Here is a 13,308-nt window from a genome sequence, read left to right on the forward strand (position 1 = left end):
TTTTTCAAAACTAGCTACCTCTGGGAGATTTTTGCCCTACTATCTGACGAGGGAGATAATATTAAGATTTATTAGAGCCAAAAGTATTTTACGTATACTGAAAACAACAAAGATAAAAATAAAACCTCTCACATGGTTAAAAAGGTTGCCAAATCCCTTGCTGTGCACTTCACATGGGTAAAGTAGTCTGACTATTATATTCATATTTATTTAATCATGGAGAACTGCCATGGTGAATAAACTAGCACTCTTATCAGGAACTTATTCTATTTATTACCATATTATAGACTTAAATAAAATTAACATGATTTGGCCACAGGCTTTTAGTATCCAGAGAAAAGTTCTATACGTATGAGTTGAAAACAAAATCATTTACACTATGTGGAAAGGTATCAGAAGAAAAATTCTAAATGGAAAATCAACATAGGAGAATTAATAAAAAGACTCTACAATTCCATAACACGAGACATAGAGAAAAGGTAGAAAAAATACCTATTGAGAAAGGGCATAGTATAGACTGTGCAGGGATGGGTGAGTCTCACTTCTTAACTTCACATTGACACGTTTATATTTGGCAAATTTCTAAGATCATGCAGAAACTAAAAAAGACAGAAGATTAGCAAGGATAAAAATAATATATTAACTTTACTATCCAGTATAATGTGACTAAAATAATATTATTTCATGATTCTACATATAAAATTAAAAGTAGAAGACTGAAATGCATGGCATTTGGAAGATACTAAGATTTGGGGCACACCAAAAGTATGTAAATTCTTATTCCTTCTCATTGCTTTTGATGATGGTAAGAAAGTATTAAGAAGTATTCCTTTCCAGTAGTTTCCAATGCTGCATTTTGCATCATCTGCATTTGTTTTCTTAGAGTCTGAGCTTTCATTTTAGTTGGTTGATGTCATTTTTTCTGAGTCTTTATTACATTAAGAATAAATTTATTCCTCAGAATGAGGCACTAAAATAGTGTATTAACATTTTTAAAGATGGTAAAATTTGCAAACTACTCAGAAAGATTTACTTTATGAATAGCATAGTTCAGTTTTAAGTACACTGGAGGAAGTGGGTAGAAAAGCAATGCCTTTCATTCTCCCCTTCCAGCTGCAATTACACCAGCAAATAGGATGATAATTCAGTCATGCTAATCCAGTCCAAAAATATTTCCATTTCTTTTAAGAGTGAGACCTTGAGGTCCACTTGAATTCTTGTACTGCCTCTTCTTCCCAGTGCCTTTTTAAATTTTGGCAACTTTTTGCAATTAGGTAATGGAAGCACAATTCCCGTTCAGAAAAGTACTCTACAAGGAGCCAAATTCAGACATTATAAAGTAAACATAACAACTCTACCTTAAGAAATGATTCCATCATTAAAATAAATACTGACAATTCACAAATAGCAATGGGAAATGGGTTATTGAGATCTGAATATTGTCCATTTCAGTAGGAAAAATATATACAACTGGGTTGAAGTAAGTGATAAACTCTTACTAAAGATTAACAATTGCTCATTCAATATGCCTTATGTATACTGTTCTATCTTTTTACAGCTTTCTGGATCAAATGTCAATAAATAATGCCAGTACCCCAACCTTCCTACTTTAAGAAGGCAAGCAGAGAGATACATTTGAGTGTGAATCCTGACTCTAACCTGGTAGCTAGACAGATAGCCTTGGGAAATTTGTCCAATTTAAAATAGAAATAATGACCCTTGCCTCCCAAGATTGTTTTTAGGGATATAGAGAATATGTGTAAAATGTCTAGTACAGTACTAGGCACCCAGGAGGAGCTCATTACACAGTGATTAAACTTGAGAAGAGAGCCCTTCTTGTAAATTCGTGCTCTAAATTTGGTTTGGTGGCATGCTGGACTTCCATCACCTGCTACATGACAGGCCTGAACAAGTGCAGAACATCATGGGATTTCAGACCCGATAGCACCGAAGTAGTGTCCAAGAACCTGAACCTGTTTGACTGCTCTGAACAGTGTAGTCAATTCACTTACAAAAAAAAAAAACCCAAAAAACAAAAACTTCATTTCAGTTTTTGATACCTAAACCTAATTTCATGAAATGTTGATTTTTTTTTTTTAAGCTTATTGTTTTGGTCTTATAGAGACAAAGTCCAGTCACAGCACCTCTGTTGGGCTGAAAGCATGCACTTAGGTAAACACAGAATGTTTGGAATATGACAATATTGGGTTAAATATTTGGGCTATTCTTTTAATGTGAGCTTTTTCGTGGCACAGTCAGGGTAACTGGAAAGAGTCATTTGATTGAGAGGATTCCTGAGGGTTCATTTAGAATTACTGAGTCACTGAAGTTCAGGCTGGAAGAAATATTGTGGTCCTATCCACCTGCTTCCCGGAACGACAACCCACTCCTTTGAAAAAAACCTAAAATGTATCCTGTCCCCCAAGAGCTGCCAAAAAGAGAGTTCTGAAGTTTTAAACAATCATGAGGGATGCTTACATATTGTGCCTAATTGTAGGTCTTCCCACATCTAAATGAAGCAAAAACGTATTTCCATTTTCAATGAAAAGTCTTATTTTCAATGAAATAAGTCGTAGTTTGTGAAACAAGCTCCAGTTTTATTTTATCTCCTGTGATTTTCTTTTTCTTCTTTTCCAGCTGAGAACTTTCATTTATTTATTTTTTTATTCAATCATTCTTTAACAAATATTTCATTGGTAGCTACTATGTGCCAAGCCCTGGCTGAGTAAAATTTTGGTAAATATGGAGAGGAGCAAAGGACAGACTTTGACTTGTAGAATATAGAGTCTTATGGGGGAGAAAGGCATGTAAAAATAATTAAAATATGATAAGTACTATAATAAAGCTATGAAAAAAATCTATAAGAATTCTACAACTCCAAACCACTTAAGGCACTTCTTTTTTAAAAATGTCACATTCATGTTATTTAATTCTGAACATACAAAGGAGAAAGCAAACAATGACCTTCCTGGTGATTTTTCTCTCTGGACTTTCAAAAAGTTCATACAGAAGATAACGATTCTCTCTTCTTCTTTTCTACACTTCACGGTATATTTCACACTTAACGTCAGTGAGTTCTTCCCTCTGCAACCTAAATCCCTTATTCAAAAGGGAAAGTAGGGAGGGAACTCATGCTCACTGAATGCTAAACACTGTCACCCAGGCTGGAGTGCAGTGGCACAATCTTGGCTCACTGCAGCCTTGACCACCCAGGGCTCAAGTCATTCTGCCACCTCAGTCTCCCGAGTAGCTGGGATTACAGGCATGCACCACCAGGCCCGACTAATTCTTTTTGTTTTTTAGTAGAGACAAGGTTTCACCATATTGCCCAAGGTGGTCTTAAACTCCTGCCCTCAAGTGATCCTCCTGCCTTGGCCTCCAAAAGTGCTGGGATTACAGGCATGACCCCATCGAACCTGGCTGGCACTTCTAATTATTTCACAGTTGGTGGAGATGGAGAACTTCGGATTTGTATAAAAGGCCTTCCTACATCTGAAAGTTAAATTCAATAGTTTCCCTTTCTTATTCCAAAGAAAACTGCAACTAATTATGTGAGACTCAATCCATCTCAGAGAGGCAGCAGAGCCTCATGGTGAAGAGAACTGGCTCTGGAGTCCAACACCCTGGTTGCATATCACACTTTGCTGCTTGCTAGTCATTTGATGACTCTTAGTCTTCTCATCTCCAAAATGACAATAGTGATAACACTTTTTTCACAGGGCTGTCGTGAAATGAAAGGTGATAACAAATGTAATATACTTAGCACAAGCCTTAATATAGAAGCCCTTCATACACATGAGCTAATATTAGCCTCGTATCTGTCCTTAGTCTTAAGATATCTCCGAGAAGTGGTGAAAATCTCCCTTAGTGACTTGTTTCAGGGACCCAACCAGGAAATTATTTGGGTCTAACCCAAAGCACCACCTGCTTTGGTAATTGAAGACAGTCTTCCCGGGTTTCAGTCTTTGAGGAAATAGAGAGCAGCTGGTCTTTCATATTCTTATGACTTTTATTAAGCCACACTTCATAGTTTTTGTTTCTAGACTAAATATACTCCCCACTCAAACTCTTTCTATCTCCTTTAAACTTTCTTCATAAATCTTTTTTTTAAATCCCTCCCTCCAAAATCTTTCAGTCTTTTTTGGACCCTATGGAACAACGCCACTGGTGTGAAAATTTTACGGATGGAAAATACAAGAGCTTTTTCTTAGAAAATAAGTAGGGTCCATACTTGCTGACCTAGAATTACTGGAAAATCTCAACCGAGATGGTTGAAGTAACAGTTGCTAATGAGGTAACTCAGGAATGGAAGTTTTTGTGTATATTAAAAATACACCCCAATCCATATTTATGTATCTTTCAGCTGTAGTAATTAATCTTGTTAATGTGTTTTTCTTACTCTCCCAAATAGAGATTCTGACTTGGTCACTGCCATGCCAGAAACAGATTGAACCTTTTCTACAAATATAAACCAATTTGCAAAAAGAGTAGAAGAGTTCTGATAATGCCTGTGGAGATAATTTATCTCATCTCTTTCGTTTGACAGATGAGGCAAGCAAACTTAGAGAGGTTAAATGACTTGTTCAAGGTCATACACCAAGTTAGTGAAAGAGTGAAGTAATTTGACTTCCATTGCAAGACTCTTTATTTGATATTAAGAACTGTCTCTCCTGTTGATGGTTTCAATAGGCCACTATTGATGAATGAAATGCAATTGTCTAACAATGACTGGAAACTCTATTATAGAAGGACAGAGGGAGACTTTCCACAACTTATTGAATAGATATATTTTTTCCATTTTCTGGGGATTATAGAGAGCAAACAGTAATAAGACCCTATAAAGAGAACATAGGTGTGAAGGGTTTTGCTTCCTTGTTCTCTGTTCTTTTCTTTGCTACTATACAAATGCCACTTCTCATGTGTCCAGCTTCCATCTGGATTGAACACAAAAAGAGAAGTCAGTAGTAACATTATTTCATATTCTTAAACTGATCTTCCTAGGCTTTGACAATTACCTAATGAGTATTTTCAAGCACATCTTGGACTTGGAAGATTGCAACCTTGGCTCAGAAAGAAACAATCTTATTCTTCAGGCTATTTTTCTCAAGCTCTGAAAGCTTTAGTGAAATAATGCACATATGGTGCTCATCTCAGATGACTGCTAGAAGTTGCCGAGTTCTTTATCCATAAGAGATAGCTATGTGGATAGAGTGAGTATATGTGTCAATATTCATATGGATAATGATCTGTGCTTTTCATCCCTCAATATATAAGACAATTTAATTTCTAGTGGGAGAAAGAAAAATCTGAACATATTTTTAAGATAATAAAATGAATCCTAAGGAGTTGATTTTTGAATAAATTGTCTTATATTCCCAATGTGAAAAATACTAATACATTTTTGCTATTTTACTACTATCTTTCCCAATGACTTCACCTCAGCAACATTAGTAACTATTTTTGTAACTATTAGTAACACCTCAACAACAATAGTAACTATTTTTGTGGAGAATAAACCATTCTGTCATGGATTTTTTTTTATAGCACACTTAAGGGAGTCTTAAGAGGCATCATAGTGCAGAAAATGACAACAACAACAACAAATGACAACAACAACAAGCAACCCAGAAAAATGCAGATCTACGCTACCATCTGGGAGAACTTCTAGATGCCCAATGTGCTCACATTTCCTGGCCTCAAACCTTCTCTTCAGCTGAGCACAATGCTGGCAACATATCCTTCTGGTGAATTCACCTCCCCTTCCATATTCACCATTGTCTTTCCTTTCTAAAGGTCTCCCCTGGGCCAAAGAAGAAAATATCCCAGGCGCTTTTATTACATGTTGTATTGTGTCCAAGTCAGCATGGCCAAGCAGTGGTTGAGAAACAAACGAGCAGTTGTTTGAGAATAATCATTGGCCAATGACTCAGTCCCCAACATTTCAGACAAGTTGTTTTGGGAATTGTATGGCCTCAAGCAGGGAAAAGGCAGACTTGCTCACCCACATGTTAAAGGGTCGAAAGCAAGGAAGATGGTAATTTGTTCCCCTGTTTAAATGTGTTCCACCCACTCACAGCCACAAGTGGGAGTGAAGGATGGGCTTTTGACCTAAAGGTGGAGCCATACTGGTCCCCCTCATTTCCTTGTAGGGATGTTGGGGAGACCAGTGAGATCATGTCTATAAAGTGGATTGACTGGAATGTGCTCATGTTGTCCAATGTGAATTATGCTAGTAAGATTTTCTTTAATTTTTCTTTTCTTTTCTCACAGTCACAAACCATTGGCAACCTGTGTTGATTTTCCCATGTCCTTACATTCAAGTCCCTCTGCCAGCACACTCTGGGTAATTCATTTTTGGTTTTGTGTAAATGGCCAAGTCCTAGCTCTTTGTCCTGTGAAGCCTTCCCATAGACAGCTGAAGCTGTTCTGAGTGAGGAACTGTATGGAAAAGTCTGGAGGAGTAAAAAGAGGATTTCAAGTTGGCCCTGAAGTCTAGCAAATTCATCATAAATTCACACATTATTTGAGTACTTTCCACCTTGCCTGACATAGTATTCAGAAGTTCTCTATTAGTTCAAAATTGCTTCCCTAAACACTTTGTATATTTTCGCTATAAGATGTTCTGCATTAAGAAGCTATCTGATTTCATGGAAGATTATCCCTTTAACAGACTTTGGACTATCATGTATTAATTTATCCTTATTTTGTGCTCTTCCTGTAAATAAAATCAATTTAAAACCAAGGCTTCTGTGGAAAGTTTCCTGAAGGCCATTCCTATTATCTGGTGTTAGGTAATGACTGGTGAATTTTCAAATAGCTGTGATATTTTGCATTTGAGAAATCTAGAAGCTAACAGATGAGAGCAAGAATAAGAAAGATTTGGACATTGATTACTAAATGATTATTAAAAATGAATTATACTTACTTACTGATTTTGGTTGTATTTTCAAGCACCTGTCACATCAAATTGTAACTCTTAAAACAGTCTTTTTTTGATGTTCATTCTTTAAATTCCTTTGCATACACCTGCTAAAATTGACGTGTTTATATATATAATTGATGTGTTTATATATAATTATATATATATAGGTTACATATATATAATTTCTTTCTCTCTCTCTCTTTCTCTCTCTCTTTCTTTTTGTACAGACAGGGTTTTGCCATGTTGCCCAGGTTGATCGCAAACTCTTGGGCTTAAGAGTTTGAGCCCAAAGCTTGCCTTGGCCTCCCAAAGTGGTGGCATTACAGGTGTGAGCCACTGCACCCAGCCTAAAATTGATGTTTTAATTGCTATTGTAAATGGTATCTTTCCAAAAGTTTCATTTTTCTATTTGTTTATTGCTTATATAGAGAAGTTAATGGATTTTTGAATATTGATCTTATGTCCATGGGCTAGATAAATGCAGTTATTAATTCTAACAATAAATAATGAAAATTATATTTTTCCTTTCCAGTGCCAATTCCTTATGCCTTTTATTTCTCTTTCTTACCTTAATATACATAATAGGACCTCTAGTATAATTTGAATAACAGTGGTGATAATGGGCATTCTTGTCTTCTTCCAAAAGTTGTAATTAACTATAATGTTTGCTGCAGAACTTTTGTATTCACTCTGTCATATTTAGGAAGTCTCCTTGGTTTGCTAGGCACTTTTTGTCATGAATGTGTATTAAATGTTATCAAACAATTTTTCTGAATCTATTGAATTTATTTTGTGATTTTCTCTTTTTTATTAATGTGGTAAATTACATTGGTTGATTTTTGAATCATAAACCATTCTTGTAGTCCTGGAAAAAAGCCTACCTGATCATTTTGCAATCATGAATCTGCTATTTTCCTTTCTTGTAATGTTCTTGCCAGGTTTTGGGATCAAGATTATGCTGTGCTAATAAATAAGAGGAAAATATATGTTATCACTTTTTATTATTATTTGGGAATGTTGTGTGAAATTGGTGTTATTTCATCTTTAAATTCACTGGTGAAACTATCTGGATGTGGAATTTTCTTTATAAGAAGGTTTATAAAAATATATTTAATTTTTAAAAATAATATAGGACTACTCATATTTTCCATTTCTTTCTGTGTAGTTTGCTAATAATTTCACACAAATTGTCATATTTATAGGCATAAAGTGTTTTATAATATATTTTAATGATCTTTTAAATGTCAGGTGATAGTTTACAATGCTATTAATATTATTCCTGTATGCAATGATAATACTGAATATGATTATTCACTCTTTTAAGTTCACCAAGACATTTCAAATAGATTATCACTTTTACTTATGCCATTGAAGAGATGAAATAATGCTGATATGAATCACACACTCTTTTTTATCTCTATGACTTCAAATGCTCACATTAATGTGTGAGTATTTATTCAGCCTTAGACGGGGTCAAAATTCTACTTATGTTTGTGTCTAAAGGCTTATGGGTTGGGTGAACTGAGGCACACCACCAATATCTAATTAAAATTGGAAATATTACTTTTCAGTTGTCTTTCATTTTTGAGATGATTTCAAGGGTGAGTTGGTGAATGTGTGAACTCTCTGGATGAAGAGGATGATGTTCAGTGGAGATAGTAAGGGAAGTTAAAAACTAAAAAATATCTGGTGTCAGACATTTTAACTTCAAGCAGTGTAGCTTAGTAATTCTGTCACAAAATTGAGTATCTTTGGCTTCATTAGCAATCTGCTGGATGATTTTTGCAAGTAACCAAATTAACTTATAGTACATTTTTCCAGTAGATGAAGTAGAGTTAATATGGTTTTCCCTTTATTGCATCACTGGCGCTCATAACAAATAACAAAATATTGTATATAGTGCTTTATGCCTCAGAAAACGTCCAGAAAGAAGGTCCTAACTGATAAAATTGTTAGAGGCACTCCTAATCTTCTATAACAATTTTTCTCATGGCCAAAAATAAGGCAGGAAAGATAGCCATTGGAAGAGATCTCTGAGGGAGCTTCAAAATATTAGTTTATTATGGCTCTAGCTTTCTATGTCATACCCACCAAGACAGTCATGCCAACCCAACTGTGAAGCTTCACATGGAGCTATGTGAGAAACTGATGCTAGAAGCACACACTTTCTCAGATTATGGATGAAATGAGAAAATCAGAAATAACCAAACCAGAGGGCTTATCTCTAGTTATTCCTAGACTGCCCTAGTTAGACATAGTGAATTTCAAGTTGGAAGGAACTGCAGAGGTCATTGAATCTCGTTCCCTAGTATCCCACGAAAGAAAACTGAGCACCCAAAGATTAGATGATATGTTTAGTGGAGAAACTAATGCTATGGGTGTGTCTTGCTTTAAGGAAAACTAGATTTCAAAATTCTAATTGTGAAAAATAGATAAAAAGTATCACTATTACTTTATCATTATTCAATAAATCAATCTCTGTAGCATTCATTAAGTAGCAAATACCCAATACACTTAATAAATGATCCAACTTCAAATATTTGATTTTCATGCAGAGTTTCAGCAACACAGTTGTTGAGGAAAGCAATGTATGCTGATATTCTTTCTGTGCCTGGCCATTGTGAGCTCAATTACATTCCTGGGTGTTTGCCAGGGACAATTTCTAGCATTTTTTCCAAGTGGTGAGGTATGTGAGTGTTGTTGCTTTTACTGAACAAAATGTAGAGCCTGAGCTGCATAGCCAGAATAGAGAGTCAAGTCATGATCTGGGGCTGGAAGACTTTTCATGTGTGAGGCAGTGGCAGGATATTGCTTTCCTTCTTGTCAGCCACACCTTCAAGGCTTTTTTTTTTTTTTTTAAAGGAGACAATACACTTTATCTCAAAGGTATATTAAAAATGGAGCAGAAGTTGGGTGGAGTAGAAATACCGCAGTCCAAAACCTTTACCTCCTAGTTGACAGGGTGGAGTGAGCAAGGCATTCCTTGCCAAGCATGTTTATCTTGGCCCATAGGTCCACCAGGGAGGTATGAAGGCACACTCTGGCCACAAAGCTGAAAGGTTCTTATGTTACCTCAACTCCCTCCATTCCGGAGAGATTTCCTATAAATAGTCTCAGCGACGGTATTGATTGAAAAAAGGAAGGGTTTTTGGATTCATAATTTTCAAAGCACCCATTCATGAAAAAGCAAGAGATCATAAAAGTTGAGAGCATAGGATTGTTTCTTTCCACATGCCTTGAAAATTTCCCATAATTCATGAAATAATTGGGCTAGGTTATAGAGATGTCTGTGCAAAAAGACCTCATGAAAATTTGAAATATAATAATATGTAACATGTATTGGGAACTATTCTAAATGCATTATGTGTAATAACTTATGTAGGCCTTTTTATAACCTTATGTGGTAGGCACTATTATTAACATCATCATCATTATTGTTCAGATATGAAAACTGGGGTACACTGAGGTTAAAAAGCTTCCCCATGTCACACAATCAGTAATAAGTGGCTGAATTCAAATCCAGGCAGTCTGACTCCAGAACTGGGAATCTAATCTTAATACCTATGCTCTGCTACCTCTATTAAAATGGCACATAAAATGATATTTTAAAAGAAATCCCCCAAAACTAATAATTATCTTAGAATCAGAGTGAAAGGCAGGAAAATAAAATAATAAAAAACAAGAAAAAGAATTTCCTCCCCAAAATATTGTTCTTCAAAATTTACTTTTATATAAATGTTAAAGACTAATACTGTTTAATGCAGTGAATAACAAAATCATATTATTCACATCAAAGGCAAGAAACTGTTTTAATATATAAAGAGGTAGAGAATGATTTAGACAAACTCATGAGTGGTAGTCCCATAATGGATTTTGAAAGGAAGCACAATGTCCCTAATATCTGAGTCTGAAAAGTCTTTTGAGTCTTCTTAGCCAGAAAATTCAAGGACTTTTACTCTTGATCAAGGAGGGCAACCAAGCCCCTCTCCCTCACATTTTGGCGTCAAAGTAAGTGATACTGAGGTATGTGTTGCCCATTCACTAATCACATGTAGTGATTCTGATAAAATTATGACCTTGTATTAGTTTTACTTACAAAGCATTTCTTAATTGTTAAAAAAAAAGTCCATAAAAATGAGAGTCAACATGTCTAAATCGTATGTCTAAAGTTCTTTGTACACTTGTGGTATATATTTGGAAATAATCTGTCCAATTCATGAAGGGAGCTAGAAAATCTGGTTCAGAGACAGTCCTGGGATATAGCATGGGGATATGGATTGGAAACAGATGATCTTCCCTGGGCCATCGGTGGAGAGACCCTTGCAGAAATTGAAAGTCTAAATCTGAGCTGCTCATGGGATCTTAATCATAACCCAAGCAGTGCACGAACACAAGTCTAAGGTAAAAATTGTCTGGAACTGGTGAAATGTATAGAACTCCACAAAAGAAAGTGGAAAACTACTCCAAAAGGATACTCCAAAACTATTCCAAAAGGAATCTCCACATCTTATGGAATGATCAGCATACAGGTGGGAGGCAACTCTCTGAAGATGAGCTCATAGACCAAAATTATAAAGTATTAACAGAGACTCTCTGCATAAGGAAGTTAGTTAATGCAACAAATGGAAGAATTCTATTAGATAAATTAAATTATTGATAGCATAATTATCTTTAAAAGACTTAAAATAAGTGTGTTAAGAATGATCAATGATAATAGAATCAATAAAGTTTATGAGAAAACAAACGCACACTGAAAAAAGCATTTTTTAAAAAAAGAACCAATATAAATTCTAGAAATAAAATATATTTATTAAAAAGAAAATGTGTTATTAAAATTTTTTAAAAACCTCAAGAATTGAATTAAAGGGCTAGATAAGCTCACTACACAAGGAAAGCACTCAGAATATAATCCAATGAGATAAAAAGATGGAAAATACAAAAGAAGTTAGAAAAATATGGAAGATAGCTATGAGTAGTTCAAATTGATATGGAAGTACCAAAGTATGAATCAAAGTAATAGTTTTTTTGCCAAGAAAAGAAGAAACGATGTTGCCTACATATAAGAAATTAAGATATTGAAACAGAGAACAGGTTCCCTCCCTCCCTCCCTTCCTTCCTTCCTCCTTCCTTCCTTCCTTCCTCCTTCCTTCCTTCCTTCCTTCCTTTTCTTTTTTTTTTTTTTTTGGACGGAGTCTCGCTCTATCACCCAGGCTGGAGTGCAGTGGCGCAATCTCGGCTCACTGCAAGCTCCGCCTCACGGGTTCCCGCCATTCTCCTGCCTCAGCCTCCGGAGTAGCAGCAACTACAGGGGCCTCCACCGCGCCGGCAAATTTTTTGTAGCTTTAGTAGACACGGGGCTTCACCGTGTTAGCCAGGATGGTCTCCATCTCCTGACGTCATGATCCGCCCGCCTCGGCCTGCCAAAGTGCTGGGATTACAGGCTTGAGCCACCGCGCCCGGCCAGGTATTGTACCTCTCTTTTCGATAGTTTTTCTGAAAACAAGGACGTTAATTAATTCTTACTGCTCTGAGCTGTGGAAACTTCCTATGGATGAGTTTTGTGTTTGCCTCTATGGAGCCCTTCAGGTTTCACCAGTTCTAGATTTCTTGTGTCTGTTCTCTGTTAAAAGCTCTTAGGCTCTCAAGTGGTTAACTCAACATAATTCCATTAGTGTGTTCTATAGAAGACAATACAATTGAATAAAGTTTCCAAACACTTGCTTTTTTCTCTTGTAGCAGGTTGGGTATATTCTAGATAATTGAATACTTGCTTCTCTCAAAATTTGATGTCTAGTTTGAGTTATTCTATAATGAACATGGGGGTGCAGATATCTTGACATACTGATCTCATTCTCGTTGGATACATACACCCAGTGGTAGATTACTAGGTCATATGGTAGGTCTATTTTAATTATGTGAAGAACCTTCCTACTGTTTTCCATAATGACTGTACCAATTTACATTCCCACCAACAATGTACAGTGGTTCCCTTTTCTCCACATCCTTCGCAACACTTGTTATGTGGAGTATAAAAAAGTCAAACTCATACAAACAGAGTAAAATAGTGGTTTATGGGGTAGGCAGTGGGGGACTGGGAAGATGTTGGTGAAAAGACACACCATTTCAGTTAGACAGGAGAAATAAGTACAAGGGATCTATTGTACATCATAATGACTACAGTTAGTGTATTGTACACTTGAAGATTACTGAGAGTAGATTTTAAGTGTTCTCCGCAAAGAATATGAGGTAATGCGTATGTTAAGTAGCTTGATTTGGTTATTCCACAATGTATGTTAATATCAAAACATCATGTTGGAAACCACAAATATATATAACTTTTTGTCAGTTAAAAAAAACTGATGTACATATCAAGAGCTTTAAGTTTT

General features: G+C 35.8%; 1 protein-coding gene across 6 annotated transcripts in view; it reads right to left on the bottom strand.

Moving 5' to 3' along the window:
* LOC117083604 (collagen alpha-1(VIII) chain) overlaps window positions 1-13,308 on the bottom strand; it is a 554,637-nt gene that overhangs the window by 507,415 nt on the left and 33,914 nt on the right. The window contains exon 2 of one of the 6 annotated variants that reach the window (XM_033211488.1): window positions 493-599. The exons of the other annotated variants lie outside the window; for them this stretch is intronic. The gene's annotated coding sequence lies outside the window, so the exon portion shown is untranslated. The remainder of the gene's footprint in view (window positions 1-492; window positions 600-13,308) is intronic. 6 annotated transcript variants of the gene reach the window in all.

This window comes from Trachypithecus francoisi, unplaced genomic scaffold (genome assembly GCF_009764315.1).
Source record: "Trachypithecus francoisi isolate TF-2019V2 unplaced genomic scaffold, Tfra_2.0 Lachesis_group0, whole genome shotgun sequence".
Lineage (NCBI taxonomy): Eukaryota > Metazoa > Chordata > Mammalia > Primates > Cercopithecidae > Trachypithecus > Trachypithecus francoisi.